The sequence below is a fragment of the Podarcis erhardii genome, assembly GCF_964252035.2.
Source record: "Podarcis erhardii genome assembly, chromosome: 15".
Lineage (NCBI taxonomy): Eukaryota > Metazoa > Chordata > Lepidosauria > Squamata > Lacertidae > Podarcis > Podarcis erhardii.
This window is the reverse complement of record NC_138505.1, coordinates 10,098,610-10,113,450: the sequence shown is the minus strand read 5'-3', so window position 1 is coordinate 10,113,450 and position 14,841 is coordinate 10,098,610.

Here is a 14,841-nt window from a genome sequence, read left to right as displayed (position 1 = left end):
GGCTATTAATGGCCACTCAGCTCTCTGACTTTGATCCACCTACATGCTAGGGGCAGTAATGCTTCTGAATATAATTTTCTTGAAAATGCAGAAGGGGAGCGTCGCTGTTGCCCTCAGGTTCTGCTTTTGGGATTCTCGTTGGGGTGAGTGAATACAACGAGCTGGGCCGGATGGGCCATCGGTCTGATCCAGCAGCCAGGCTCTTCCTCTGTTCTCCAGAGACGCTTTCCACTGCTGACGATGGCTAAATGGAACTTCCACATTCAGAAGCAATCTACCTTAGAATAACCATACGATGGGTACAAAAAAAAATGGGGAAGGGGTGTTATATGCAACCCCCGAGCCAAAGAGATAAGTAACTATACAAACTTTAGAAGACATCTGAAGGCAGCCCTGTACGGGGCAGTTTTTATATTTAATGTTTTATTATGTGTTTATTGTTAAGTTGTGGGTGAACATATCAGACAACACAGCGATTCTTCAAACAGCTCTTGTTTATTCACAGGCCAGAACAGAACTGAACTGAAGGGTTCAGCCAGCCTGCTTATATAGAGCTCCACTAGAACGCAACAGTAACCACTTTCTGTAACTATCCAATCACTGAACGTCACTTTCAATCCCTTATTTGCATATGTGGATCTGAGTGAAAACTATCTACAGTATCCCCCTGCTGGCCCAGGGTGAGAATTTAGTACATAACACCTGTATATGTTGGAAGCTGTCCAGAGTGGCTGGGGCAACGCAGTCAGATGCACGGGGTAATAATAATAATAATAATAATAGTAACAACAACATTATTATGGAATAGAAAATCCCTATTTTCATTGGAGAAATGTTGGCGGGTATGTGCGCCGTTGTCTTTTGAGACGGACAACAACAACATCAACTATTAACTCTCACTAGTTAACTCCCTCTGATCAGAATCCTCCCCCGTTTTGGGGTCTCTAACTGAAGTGGTTAAGAACCCAGGAAGAGCCTGGTATCCTGTTCTCCCAATGGCCAACCAGTTCCCTCAGTGGGAATCCTACAAGCGGGATTTGAGGACACGAGCACACTCTCCCCTTATGGGGTTTTTAAAGAAGCTGACTATGGAGGCAGAGCGGAGCCCTCTCGGCTAGTAGCCTTATCTTCCCACAACTTGCCCAATCCACTTTTAAACTCAGAGCAAGGAGTGCCTCTGTCGCAAGAGATAAGCCCCAGCTTTGCAAGACGTAAGATGAAGATCACAGACAAGATAGAACACAAGGACTGTGATACTGAATAAAGGCGCTGGTAAATGTGGGATAGGGACTCGGGTGGCGCTGTGGGTTAAACCACAGAGGCTAGGGCTTGCTGATCAGAAGGTGGGCGGTTCGAATCCCCAAGATGGGGTGAGCTCCCTTTTCTCGGTCCCTGCTCCTGCCAACCTAGCAGTTCGAAAGCACCTCAAAGTGCAAGTAGATAAATAGGTACCGCTCTGGCGGGAAGGTAAATGGCGTTTTCGTGCGCTGCTCTGGTTCGCCAGAAGTGACTTAGCCATGCTGGCCACGTGACCTGGAAGCTGTACGCCTGCTCCCTTGGCCAATAAAGCGAGGTGAGCGCCGCAACCCCAGAGTTGGCCACGACTGGACCTAATGGTCAGGGCTCCCTTTACCTTTACCCTTTAAATGTGGGATGGTGACTGATTGATCAGAAGAAGACCTATAATCTCCCCACCAACAAATCAAGTTGAATGCTGGTCACTGGACAAAGAAATCAGAACAATTCCTCGATAAAAAGCAGGCAACATATGTTTTTAGGACCCACCTCATTTCTGCAATTTTTACTTGTTTTGAATATTACGTGGTGTTGCTTTAATATTAATGTTGTGTTTTAATTCTTGTAACCCGCCCTGGGACCTTTGGGTGCAGGGCAGGTAAGAAATTCTAACAACCACCACCACTTTTGAGGAAGCTTTCTGCAAACATCCGCTCCTGCATTGCCGGGGGTTGGAGTAGATGACCCATGGGGTCCCATCCAACTCTACAATCCTACCCTGTAAAAGTAGCTTAGGCAGAGGGATACCAATTGCCTTGAGGTTGTGTGTGTGTGTGAAACACAAATCACCCCCTCTCCAATCAAAAATGGATTGCAGGGGGGTGGGAAGGAGCAGAATGGCAGCTTGTTATCTTTCAGTATACAGTGGTACCTCGGGTTAAGAACTTAATTCGTTCCGGAGGTCTGTTCTTAACCTGAAACTGTTCTTAACCTGAAGCACCACTTTAGCTAATGGGACCTCCTGCCGCCGCCGCATGATTTCTGTTCTCATCCTGAAGCAAAGTTCTTAACCCAAGGTACTATTTCTGGTTTAGCAGAGTCTGTAACCTGAAGCATATGTAACCTGAAGCGTATGTAACCCGAGGTACCAGTGTAAATACAAAAACAGATAAGTTCTCATCATGAGCGCAAAAGACGATTGGTGAGCACTAGGCGTGTGGGTGAGTATGTGTGTGGCCTCATACATGCCGTATATTTAAAGCACTGTGATAATACTGCTTTAAACAGTTATGGTTTCTCCTAGAGAATTCTGGGAGCTGTAGTTTGCTAAGGGTGTGGACCCTGTTCCCCTCCCCGCAGGAGTGGTTTAACAACCTATCTCTCTTTACTAAGAAGTCTGAGAAATGTAGCTCATGGGGGAATAGGTAAAGGACCCCTGACAGCGAACGACTCTGGGGTTGCGGCGCTCATCTCGCTTTACTGGCCAAGGGAGCCGACGTTTGTCCACAGACAGTTTTTCCGGGTCATGTGGCCAGCATGACTAAGCCGCTTCTGGCGAAACCAGAGTAGCACACGGAAACACCGTTTACCTTCCCACAGGAGTGGTACCTATTTATCTACTTGCACTGCATGCTTTCAAACTGCTAGGTTGGCAGGAGCTGGGACTTAGCAACGGGAGCTCACCCTGTCATGGGGATTCGAACCGCCAACCTTCCGATCGGCAAGCCCAAGAGGCTCAGTTGTTTACACCACAGCGCCACTTGTGTCCCCATGGGGGAATAGGGGGTCTCTTAACAGGGGGTCTCGGCACCCATAACAAACTACAGCTTCCCAGAATTCTTTGGGGGAAGCCAGGACCTTTCAAAGTGGCATCAGATCATATCAATGGTGGGCGGGGCCACAAAGATGCTTTCTTCACCAGAAACACAATGACTATTACATCTCTTGACTACGCACAATTATTTGCTTGCAGGTGTCCTCTACAGGTCAGTGAAGTGTATATAGTGCAATGAAAGCCAAGGCTGTGTACCAACCTCTTCTGCACACAAATGAAAATGGATCTAAAGCTCGTAGCTGAAATACATGAGGAAAAGAAGGGGGGAATACATAACTCCCCGGTTTCTCCTCTCAAGTCCCAAGGACCTCCTCCCAGCTCCCTCACCGGCGACTTTTAACTGCCGGAAATGTCACAAACATGGAGGTGCTTCTTGTTATTCCTGCCAGTCTGCCGGAACACCTCTCTTGATTTACATCTTCCCATTTATCTTATACATCAGGTTATTCTTCATTAAGTAACATTTCCAGTGAGAGAGCATCCCAACCTCCTTTTAAATAGGGGTGGGAATTCCCACAGTGGTTTAACCATTCCTCTTCCCAGGGAATTATGGGAAGAAGAAGAAGCATATCTCAATAATTCTTGGCACCTTTAAGCTAGAGCTCCCAGCATTCTTTGAGGGAAGCTATGGTATATTTAGTATTTTACATGGATGGTGTCAGTGTAGCTCATGTTTGCTGGGGCTGATGGGAGTTGTAGCCCAACAACATCCAGAATTTAGCCGCTCCTTGATCCCCTCACAGAGCTACAATTCTCAGAGTGGTTTAACCATCAACCCATCCTCCCAGGCAACTCTGGGAATTTTAGCTCTGTGAGTGGATCAGAGGGTCTTCTAACAACTCTCAGCGCCCTTTAACAAACTACAGATCCCAGAACTCTTTTGGCAGTTTAAAGTGGTACCATAATGCTTTCAGTGTATGCTGTTAATGTGCCCTCTGTAATTATATATTTCCCCATGCAATTTTCTGCCATCAACATGCTTGCTTTTATGCCACCTTACTTTATCATGTTATTTCAAACCTAATTTACTTTTTTAAAAATTAAATATATAAACATTCAGCGGGATAACTCACTCTTTTTACTGAATCCAAACAGAAGATTGTCCGTCTGGAAACGATGAGAAGAATTAAGTATCCGTTGTAATTACTTAATCGATTGATTAATTTCAATGGTTAATTATTAGCTTTATTAGACTTTACCATTCAGCTTCTAAGCAGGTAGCAAGACTGACCCTGAGCGTCCAATTTAAAGGAATTTCATCAGAAACAACAATGTTTATTTACCCCATGGGAGATCTGTCTCAGAGATATTAAGGCAGATGTGAGGAATCTGTGGCCTGCCAGATGTTGCTGGACTACAACTCCCATTATCCCTGCCCATTGGCCATGCTGGCTAGGTCTGATGGGAGCTGGAGTCTGAAGTATCTGGAGAGGGTGAACTTCAAGTGGTCTCTGTGTTTTCCAGTGCCTTTTGCCAGCTGCAACTGTACTTGGAGGGGTTTGAAGATCCATGTCCCGCTAACCTAGACTGCTGCAATGTGCTGCACATGGGGCTGCCCATGGAAACGGCCTGGGAACTTCTGCTGGTGCAGAGTAAAGCTACAAGGTTGCTAAATGGAACCGGATGCTAGGAACATATTAAAAAGGTAAAGGGACCCCTGACCATTAGGTCCAGTCGCAGACGACTCTGGCGTTGCAGTGCTCATCTCGCTCTATAGGCCAAGGGAGCCGGCGTTCGTCCACGGACAGCTTCCGGGTCATGTGGCCAGCATGACTAAGCCACTTCTGGCAAACCAGAGCAGCGCACGGAAACGCCGTTTACCTTCCCGCCAGAGCGGTACCTATTTATCTACTTGCACTGATGTGCTTTCGAACTGCTAGGTGGGCAAGAGCTGGGACCAAACAATGGGAGCTCACCCCGTCACGGGGATTTAAACCGCCGACCTTCCGATCGGCAAATACCTTCCCTGGCTGCTAATCTGTTTCCAGGGAACTGGTGGTTTTGACCTTGGAGCCCGCACTCACACCTTCGGACCTTGCTAGCATCCCTTCCAGCGTCTCCTGAGATCATATAGAGTGGAGTCCTTGCAAGGAGCACCCACAACGATTGGAGAGAAGGGAAGAAGGCTCAATTCGACTGCTTTCTTAAGGCTCGGCTCCATCAGGCACCTTCTGCCCCTGAACTAGGCTTGATGGTCATTATAAGAGTAATTGTTTCAGAGGCCTGAGTTTGTTCTTTTCCATCCTTGTGTGTTATGTGATCCCACCCTACCCTGAGCCAAGGAGATAAGTAACTCTAAACCTTTAGAAGACATCTGAAGGCTATCTACAGAGAAGTTTTTCATGTTTTAGTATGTTTTTCCTATATGTTGGAAGCCACCCAGAGTGGCTGAGCCAATGCAGTCAGATGGGTGGAGTATAAATAATAAAATTATTATTATTATTATGGAATAAAAGGACCGTCAGAGCTGTCCGACAGTGGAACAGTCTCCCTGGGGAGGTGGCGGACTCTCCTACCTTGGAGGTTTTTAAGCAGAGGTTAGATGGCCATCTGTCATATGTGCTTTAGCTGAGATTCCTGCATGGTTGGGGGTCAGACTAGATGCCTCTGGGGCTCCCTTCCAACTCTATGATTCTATGATTCTATTTTCATTGGAGAAATGTTGGAGGGTATGTCAGGATTATGGGGGCAGAGCTCCCAGTTTAGGGATTACATGGATCTGAGCACAAGAGAGAGAACATGAAAGAAAGAAAGAAAGAAAGAAAGAAAGAAAGAAAGAAAGAAAGACTGGCTCAAGGTCACGGACTTCTTAACCAAAACGAATACCCAAATGTTCAGGACCACCCATAACATCAGCGGCTGAATGTATGGCTCAGAAGAACCTTCAAAAAGCAGAACCAATTCCTCACCACAAGGACTTTGGTTTCCAGAAATTCATGTTTGAGGCAGGGAGGGGGGAAAGAGAAGGAGGTCCGGGAAAAGCGCTGCCAAGATAAATGGGTCAACCGCAACGCCAAAGGCCGACGGACAAGAGACGTCCGGCCAGCATGGGGCAAAGAGGCTTCAGGCCCTTTTCCAGACCTGGTTGAGGATACAGAAGCAGGCGGCTGTGGAACTTGGCAGGCGAGGGAGAGCAGACGTCACCCTGTCTGGATCAACAAGCCAGGCAGGAGCTTCTGTCTGGCAAAGGCTGCCAGGAAATCGATCCCCTGGCCAAAGCTGTGGGTGCCTAGGCCTCAAAGCCTCACCAAACAGAGCGGATCCAGCTGTGCGAACGAGGTTGTGGGATTACGCACGGAACTGGGGTTTATGTAAGGCGAAACAAGGGAGGCTGTCTATAGAAGATCAGGGTGTGGTGTGGAGAAGGTGGAGGGTTTTTCCTTCCTCTCCTTTCTAAAGCTATAGCTCAGGGAGAAACCCAGTAAAACTGAGGGGTTCTGCAGACTGAGGGGAGAAGGAAGTTCCTTGCTTTATTGTAAGGAACTCATTGCCACAAGGAATAGCCACAAGTGCGAGCGATTTGAAGCAGGGCTACTCCAGTCATTTGGCTGAGTAAAAGGTAAAGGGACCCCTGACCATTAGGTCCAGTCGTGACCGACTCTGGGGTTGAGGCGCTCATCTCGCTTTATCGGCCGAGGGAGCTGGCGTACAGCTTCCGGGTCACGTGGCCAGCAGGACTAAGCCGCTTCTGGTGAACCAGAGCAGCACACGGAAACAGCGTTTACCTTCCCGCCGGAGCAGTACCTATTTATCTACTTGCACTTTGACGTGCTTTCGAACTGCTAGGTTGGCAGGAGCAGGGACCGAGCAACAGGAGCTCACCCCGTCGCGGGGATTCGAACAGCCGACCTTCTGATCGGCAAGCCCTAGGCTCTGTGGTTTAACCCACAGCGCCACCCGCGTCCCTATTTGGCTGAGTAGCTGCCATCAATTGCTTATGTATGTTGCTCCTGGAGCCTTTTCTGTTGAAGATCATTTATGACCCACTTATGGAGTCCCAGTCAGAACCATTAACCGGGAGGTTAGGCTGTCGTTTGGACAGCCCATGTTGTGAGTGCCAGTCAGGCGGTCATGCCCTTTTCCTGGGAATACCATTCCATTCCCCACCGCCCTTGCTGTTCAGTGTTCCGTGCCCAGTGAGCAGCATCAAGCCCCTAGGGGGCTGTTTTGATTCCCCACCCACATTTATTTCCCTCAGGATTGCTGAAAATAATTTGAGGCACTAGCCCTGTTGCATCACAGCCCTGCTCACAGGTTGCCCAGAGACATCAAAACAACCACTAAGGGAAAAATGATTCTGGGCTTTTCTGTGATCCAGTGGATCTTTTGAGGAAGGCAGCCTCCGCTGTTTGTCCAGCCTTGTCCAAAGACAGATCACGTCCCCAAAATGAGATTTCTGAAATCATGGCTTCAGAGTTTGAATAAATGGACAAGTTATAGGAATTGGATAGCACGGGGGGAAGCCAACCCAGGCATCCATATTAGAATGAATAACCTGTGCACATGGTTAAAGATTTGAAGAGAGAACAATTTTGGGGGGGAGGGGTTAAAGGGGAGGGAGGAAGGGGGGAAATTAGGATAAATGAGTAGGGACAAAAGTATATATTGTTATGCATAAATATAGGAGGGTGATTTTGATTCATGTTATTGTTAGATTTTCGACTGAATGGTTTATTTTGTAAGTTATTGACGTCCCTGGATGAAAGTGTGATTATAAAGAATGGAAAAAATAAAAAAAATAAAAATTAGATTAAGAGTCTCTATTCTGCCTTGGTCAGACCACACACCTGGAATACTGTGTCCAATTCTGGGCACCACAATTTAGGAAGGACGTTGACAAGCTGGAAGGTGTGAGGGCAACCAAGATGGCTGAGGGTCTTACGAGGAGCAGTTGATGGAGTTGGGTATGTTCAGCCTGGGAAAGAGGAGGCGCTACAACAGCAGCAAGGCGCTACAACAGCAGCAAGAATACTCATCGCAAAGTATTGGAAGACACAAGATCTACTGTCAGGGAACTGCCATCGGAAAGGCAGGTGGTGGAGGGGCTCTCAGAAGCTAGGAGAGAATTAGCAGCGGGGGAAGGTACCAGCAGGGGGAGTGCGGGAGATCAGAGAGAGAGTGAGGCACAGGAATTGCTCAGGGAATCTTCCAGCGAAAACAGTGGAGAAGTCGCAGGACCTCCTATAGGTACACCCACTCCGCGCCGGAAACTGTCGCGCCGAGAATCCAGACGACGCGTTTCCGTTAAGGAGCTTCTATGCTGGAGTCGTTTCCGTAAACGCCCACTGTCGGATTCTGCCAGCGATTAAGGGAGTCATGCTTAAGGGGCTCCGCTGTACACAGAGTCTTGAGAAACATGCCCAAGATCTGAGGGACTGAACTTTTACGCACAAGTAGCTCATATTCCCATCACAGCAATCCGACAGTCTCCGTAAGCGCTTGTGCAAAAGGCATCATGAGCAACCCAACCGGAGCTGGAGACGGAGGAGGAGCTGGAGCGGGTCCAAGCCTGGAAGAAAGGTACAGGGTGTTGGAACTCCAGCTAGCGCTGCAAACAGCGAGGCTCGAAGAGAGGCGGGCTCAGGATGCAGACAAGGGCAAAACCACCCCACTTGCCAGGAAGGTGCCAGGGTTGGTGCAAAAGTTTGGGGGTGTCCCAGAAATTATCAAGCCTTTAGGACTGAGATGCAATACGCCCTCAATCTGCAGTTTGATGACTTCCCAGATGAGGAATCGAGAGTGGCGTATGTCATTGGTGGGGCGAAAGACTGGGTGAGGCCCCTGATGGCAGGGAACAGTGACGTTCTAAAGGACACGAGGAATTTTTTTCGCGCCATGGACCTGATGTTTTCCAGTGAGATTGAGCAGGGGGTGGTGCGCAGACAATTGATGGCGTGTAAACAGGGGAACCGCTCCGTCCGAGAGTACTGGACTGAGTTTACCATGTTGATCCATAAACTGGGTTGGGACCTGTCTGCAGACCCAATTCAAATGCTTTTCGAAGAAGGGTTATCCTCGGCGGTGAAGGATGAACTTTCCCGCGCGCCCAGGGCGGAGTCTATGGACCAATTGACTAAATCAGCGCTTGCCGTCGGAGCGCGCCAAGAGTCAAGAGCCTTGGAAAAGCGGGAAGGGAAAGGGGAACGTTGGAGTGAGTTCCGCATTCCAGAGATACCAGGGCAGCAGTTACCGCCAGTAGAACCGATGGAGATTGGAACAGCGTGTGCGCGCGGAGTTTCAAACGCCAACGAAGGGTGGAAGAAAGAGGGAAAGAGTGCCAAGAAGTGTTTCCTCTGCCAACAGCCAGGTCACTTTGCCAGAGTCTGCCCTCAGAGGAAGGGATGGCAAGGAATGGCGGGAGCTGTTGGGGGGGAGGAGGAGGGGGTTAAGGAGCAGGTAAAAGCCAACGCCTGGTTGCCAGCATCGGGGCACAGCAGCCAGGCCAAAGAGCAGTGAATGTGCCCAAGCCTGAACCCCCAAGACCAGCGCTTGTCATGGAGGTGGTGCTAGAGCTACCAAACGGACATCCGCTAAAGATAAGGGCGCTATTGGACTCAGGCAGCTCCTGCAATTTTATGAGTAATGAGTTTGCAGCGGAACACCAGATACAGACTGTTCCTTTAAGTAACCCTCTGCAGGTGACAACGATTGATGGGAGGGAGCTGTTGGGGGGAGAAGTTAACCTCCAGACTGTTTCCATGATAATGAGGGTGGCAAGACACACGGAGGTCATAGCGTTTAATGTGGCTACCCTGGGAGGAGCGCCCATCATATTGGGAATGAGCTGGCTAGCGCTGCATGACCTGCTAGTGGGATGGCACCAGAGAGTAGTCTCATTTGGGTCAGCGTATTGCCTGGCGCACTGCAAGGGAGGGGAAGCACAGGCAGAAGCCCAGGCCACGCTAGCAGGGATGGAAGTAACAGATAAAGGGGAGGTACCACGACAATATGCCAACTTGGTTAACGTCTTCAGCGAAAGAGAAGCAGACAAACTGCCCCCGCACAGACCCTTTGACTGTCAAATTAACTTACTCCCAGGAGCACAACTGCCAGTGGGCAAGCTGTATGCTATGTCAGACAGGGAGATGCAGGAGTTAAGGGAGTTCATTGACAAAAACCTCAAGCGAGGTTTCATCAGAGAGTCACGAGCGGTGGGGGGCAGCCCAGTGTTCTTTGTGGACAAAAAACATACGGATAAACCCAGATTGGTCGTGGACTTCCGGGCCCCAAATGCAGTGTCAGAACCCGTTACTTTCCCCATGCCCAGAATCGATGACATTTTGACCCGAGTGAGGAAAGGGAAAATTTTTACCAAGCTGGACCTAAGGGGGGCGTATAACCTGATACGTATGAGAAAGGGAGACGAGTGGAAAACCACGATGTTCACCCCCTTGGGGGCCTTTGAGTACCTCGTTATGCCCTTCGGTCTACAGGCGGGCTCAGCCTGTTTTCAATCATTCATGAATCACGTCCTGGGACCCTTGCTTTACAAGAACTGTGTAGCGTTCTTAGATGACGTCTTGGTGTACTCAGAGAATGAGGAGCAGCATGTGCGGGACGTAAGAGAGGTACTGAGCAGACTGCAAGCAAACCAGCTGTGGGTGAAACTGGAGAAGTGTCAGTTTCATACCAGAGAGGTGGAATTCCTGGGGTACCGGTTGTCAGACAAGGGATTGGCCATGGATCCCAGCAAGGTTCAAGCAGTACTGGAATGGAAGACACCGAAAACTAAGAAGGACGTGCAAAGGTTCCTGGGCTTCGGAAACTTCTATCGGAAGTTCATCAAGAACTTTGCCCACTTAACGGCTCCCATCACTGATTGTCTCAGCAGCAAGAAGAAATTTGTTTGGACAGAAGAGGCGCAGCGAGCGTTCGAAAGTTTAAAGAAGGCGTTTGCGTCGGAAGAACAACTTTTGCACGTGGATCTACGGCAACCAATGAGAGTGGAGACTGACGCATCAGACCGAGCGGCGGGGGCGGTGCTTCTACAGCCGGGGAAAGATACGTCGGAATGGAGACCGTGTGCCTTCTTCTCGCGGAAGCTGAACAAATCCGAGAAACTACACCGTGTACGACCGAGAACTACTCGCCATTCATGAAGCGTTCCGGAGATGGCGACATTTGCTGATCGGAGCGCAGCACAAGGTCCAAGTGCGCACCGACCACAAAAATCTAGAATACTGGAGAACTGCCCGAGTACTGAACCAGAGACAAGTGAGATGGGCCCAGGAGTTTTCCAAATTCCATTTTGAAATTTGCTACGTGCCGGGGAAGGAGAATGTCAGAGCGGACGCTCTCTCTCGAAAACCAGAGTATTTGGAGGGAGAGGGAGCGCCAGAGGAGAGACATATCATTCCCGAGGACCACTGGGTGTGTGGGGCGGCATTGGTGGGGCAAAGAGAACTGGTAGAGAGAACCGAGAACGATGATTACGCCCAAGATAAACTCAGAGGACTCCGGAGAGGTGGAGAGAACACAGGGGGTTTTGAGGAAAGGAACGGAACGTTGTATTACAAGGGGGCACTGTACATACCGGAAGGGGAATTGAGGGGCAGGGTACTCAAACAATTGCACGACAGCCCCACAGCGGGGCACTTCGGGCAACACAAAACCATGTGGTTGGTTACCAGGGAGTTTTGGTGGCCCAAGGTGAGGGAAGACGTACGGGAATATGTAAGGGGGTGCGACCGATGCCAACGAGCAAAAGGAGAGAGGCTGGCACCAGCGGGGTTATTGGAACCCTTACCCACACCAGAAAGGCCATGGGAGGCAGTATCCATAGATTTTATGACAGATCTGCCAAAATCCAAAGGGAAGACAGCTGTCATGGTGGTGGTAGACCTATTAACTAAGATGTGCCATTTTATAGCCTGTTCACACGCGGTCACAGCGGAAGAAACCGCCAAGTTGTTTGTAAAGCATATTTTTAGGTTGCATGGCGCCCCCTTGAGGGTGGTCTCAGACCGGGGGAAACAATTTACTTCCAGGTTCTGGAGGAAGCTCATGAGCTTACTGCACGTAGAAGTCAATTTTTCGACTGCCCGACACCCAGAAACAAATGGGCAGGCGGAAAGGGCAAACGGTATTTTACAACAATACCTGAGGTGTTATGTAAATGACAGAAAAAACGATTGGGTAGATAAGTTGGCCCTGGCAGAATTTGCCTACAACAACGCGGAGAATGTGTCCACAGGGATGAGTCCCTTCCTGGCTAATTATGGGTGTCATCCCAGGGCATTCCCAGGAGAAAGAGGGGAAAGATGGAGTGTCCCAGCAGCGGAACACTTTGTGGAAGAGATGGAAGCTATCCACAGGCAACTCCAACTCAACTTAGAGAGGGCCAAGGAAGAATACAAGAAGCAAGCAGACAGAAGCAGAAGGGAAGGTAAAACCATAAGGGTGGGGGACCGGGTGTGGCTGTCCACCCAAGGACTGCCGTTCAAGGGAGGGTGTAAGAAATTGAGACCCAAACAGCTAGGACCCTTTGAGGTCATACAACAGGTCAACCCAGTAGCATTCAAACTCAGGTTGCCCAACCACATGAAACTGCACCCAGTATTTCATAGGTCCTTACTGTCGCCGTACCGAGAGGGGCGGGAGTGGGGGGAACGTGAGAGGGAGGTCATTCAAACACCAGTCATAGAAGAAAGGGAACGCAACATGCAGGTGGCAGAAATCATTGATTCCAGGTGGAAAGGGAATCAGGTGGAGTATTTGGTTGTATGGGAAGGGGAACCGGAATCGGAAAACACATGGGTACCGGCAGAGGAGGTCAATGACGAGGTTCTAATAGAAGTGTTTCATCAACGGTTCCCAAGGAAACCTCAGCCCGTAGCACGGTTCGGGAGGGAACACTTCGGCACCACCGATGAAGAAGAAGAGTTCGAAGGGTTCCCAGAATCAGGGCTGGAGGAGGGAATAGACTCCGACGAGGAAGGGGACTCAGGGAGAAGAGACGGGAGTCAGTGGAGAGAAGTGTTTGAATCCTCTGACGATGAGGAGTGTTCTTTCCGGGGTTTTCCATCCTCACCGCCAGTAAAGGAGGGGGCGGGAGGGGGTGAAGGGGGTCCTGGGGGGGAGGTGGATGTCAGGGAACTGCCATCGGAAAGGCAGGTGGTGGAGGGGCTCTCAGAAGCTAGGAGAGAATTAGCAGCGGGGGAAGGTACCAGCAGGGGGAGTGCGGGAGATCAGAGAGAGAGTGAGGCGCAGGAATTGCTCAGGGAATCTTCCAGCGAAAACAGTGGAGAAGTCGCAGGACCTCCTATAGGTACACCCACTCCGCGCCGGAAACTGTCGCGCCGAGAATCCAGACGACGCATTTCCGTTAAGGAGCTTCTATGCTGGAGTCGTTTCCGTAAACGCCCACTGTCGGATTCTGCCAGCGATTAAGGGAGTCATGCTTAAGGGGCTCCGCTGTACACAGAGTCTTGAGAAACATGCCCAAGATCTGAGGGACTGAACTTTTACGCACAAGTAGCTCATATTCCCATCACATCTACCCACCCAGGAAGAATGGCAGATGAAGGTGATGGAGTACATGGAACTGACTGAGATGACTGGCAGAATCCGGGATCAAGGAGAAGAGTCGGTGGAAGAAGATTGGAAAAAAATTAAAGTTTATCTTCAAAAATATTGCAAAATTAAGGACTGCTAGAAAGAGGTTGGGAAAAGAAAATTATGTGGTTTTAGTAGAAATGACATAAAGGATTAAGTAAAAATGAGTTGGTGAAAGAGAGAATGTAAAATTATAGTACATTAAGACAAATTATTAAGATAAAAATAAGGTTGGAAGGATTTGCTGAAATAACAAATTGAATTAGAATACAAAAATGGGAGGTGTGAGGAGGTCAAGGAAATAAGTGAATGTAAGCAAGTGATGTACAGGTTTGACTTGTTCTTTATATTTTTTCTTCTGTTTTCTGGTTTTTGATTATTTTTTTTTATATGTATTGTTTTCTTTCTTGTTTTTTCCTTGATTGTTATTATTTTCTCTTTTTTTCTGTAATCTTTAAAATCTTAATAAAAATTTATTTTATTTTTTTTTAAGAAAAGAGGAGGCGGAAAGGAGACAGGCTAGCCGCCTCTTCAAATATCTCAAGGGCTGCCACATGGAAGATGGAGGAAGCTTGTTTTCTTCAGCTTCAAGTTACAGCAAAGGAGATTTTGACCAAGCATCAGAAGAAACTTCCCGACAGTAAGAGCTGTTTGAGCTTCCAACTCTGTGATATTATGCTTTACTGACTTGGTGGGCCTTTGGCCTGATCCAGCAGAACTCTTATGTTTTTATGCTGGTGGAATCACCCAGTGAAAATCGATGGTGTCCCCTGATTGGAGGCCAACCTAAGAAAGCTCTTGTCCTGCACTACGGATGCAGAATCCGTTCGTCCCATTCAATGTGGCCAACCGCTAGGGATAACGACAGTAGCAACATATAGAGCAGTGGTTCCCAAATTTCTCCTCCCCCTCACTTGAAAATCACAGGTGGTCTTAGCAGTTGGGCTTCTTTTTTTTACCTCCTGTAGATGTGATAAAAGGGACATGGGTGGCGCTGTGGGTTAAACCACAGAGCCTAGGACTTGCCGATCAGAAGGTCGGCAGTTCGAATCCCCGCGAAGGGGTGAGCTCCTGTTGCTCGGCCCCTGCTCCTGCCAACCTAGCAGTTCGAAAGCACAAAGTGCAAGTAAATAAATAGGTACCGCTCCGGCGGGAAGGTAAACGGTGTTTCCGTGCGCTGCTCTGGTTTGCCAGAAGTGGCTTAGTCATGCTGGCCA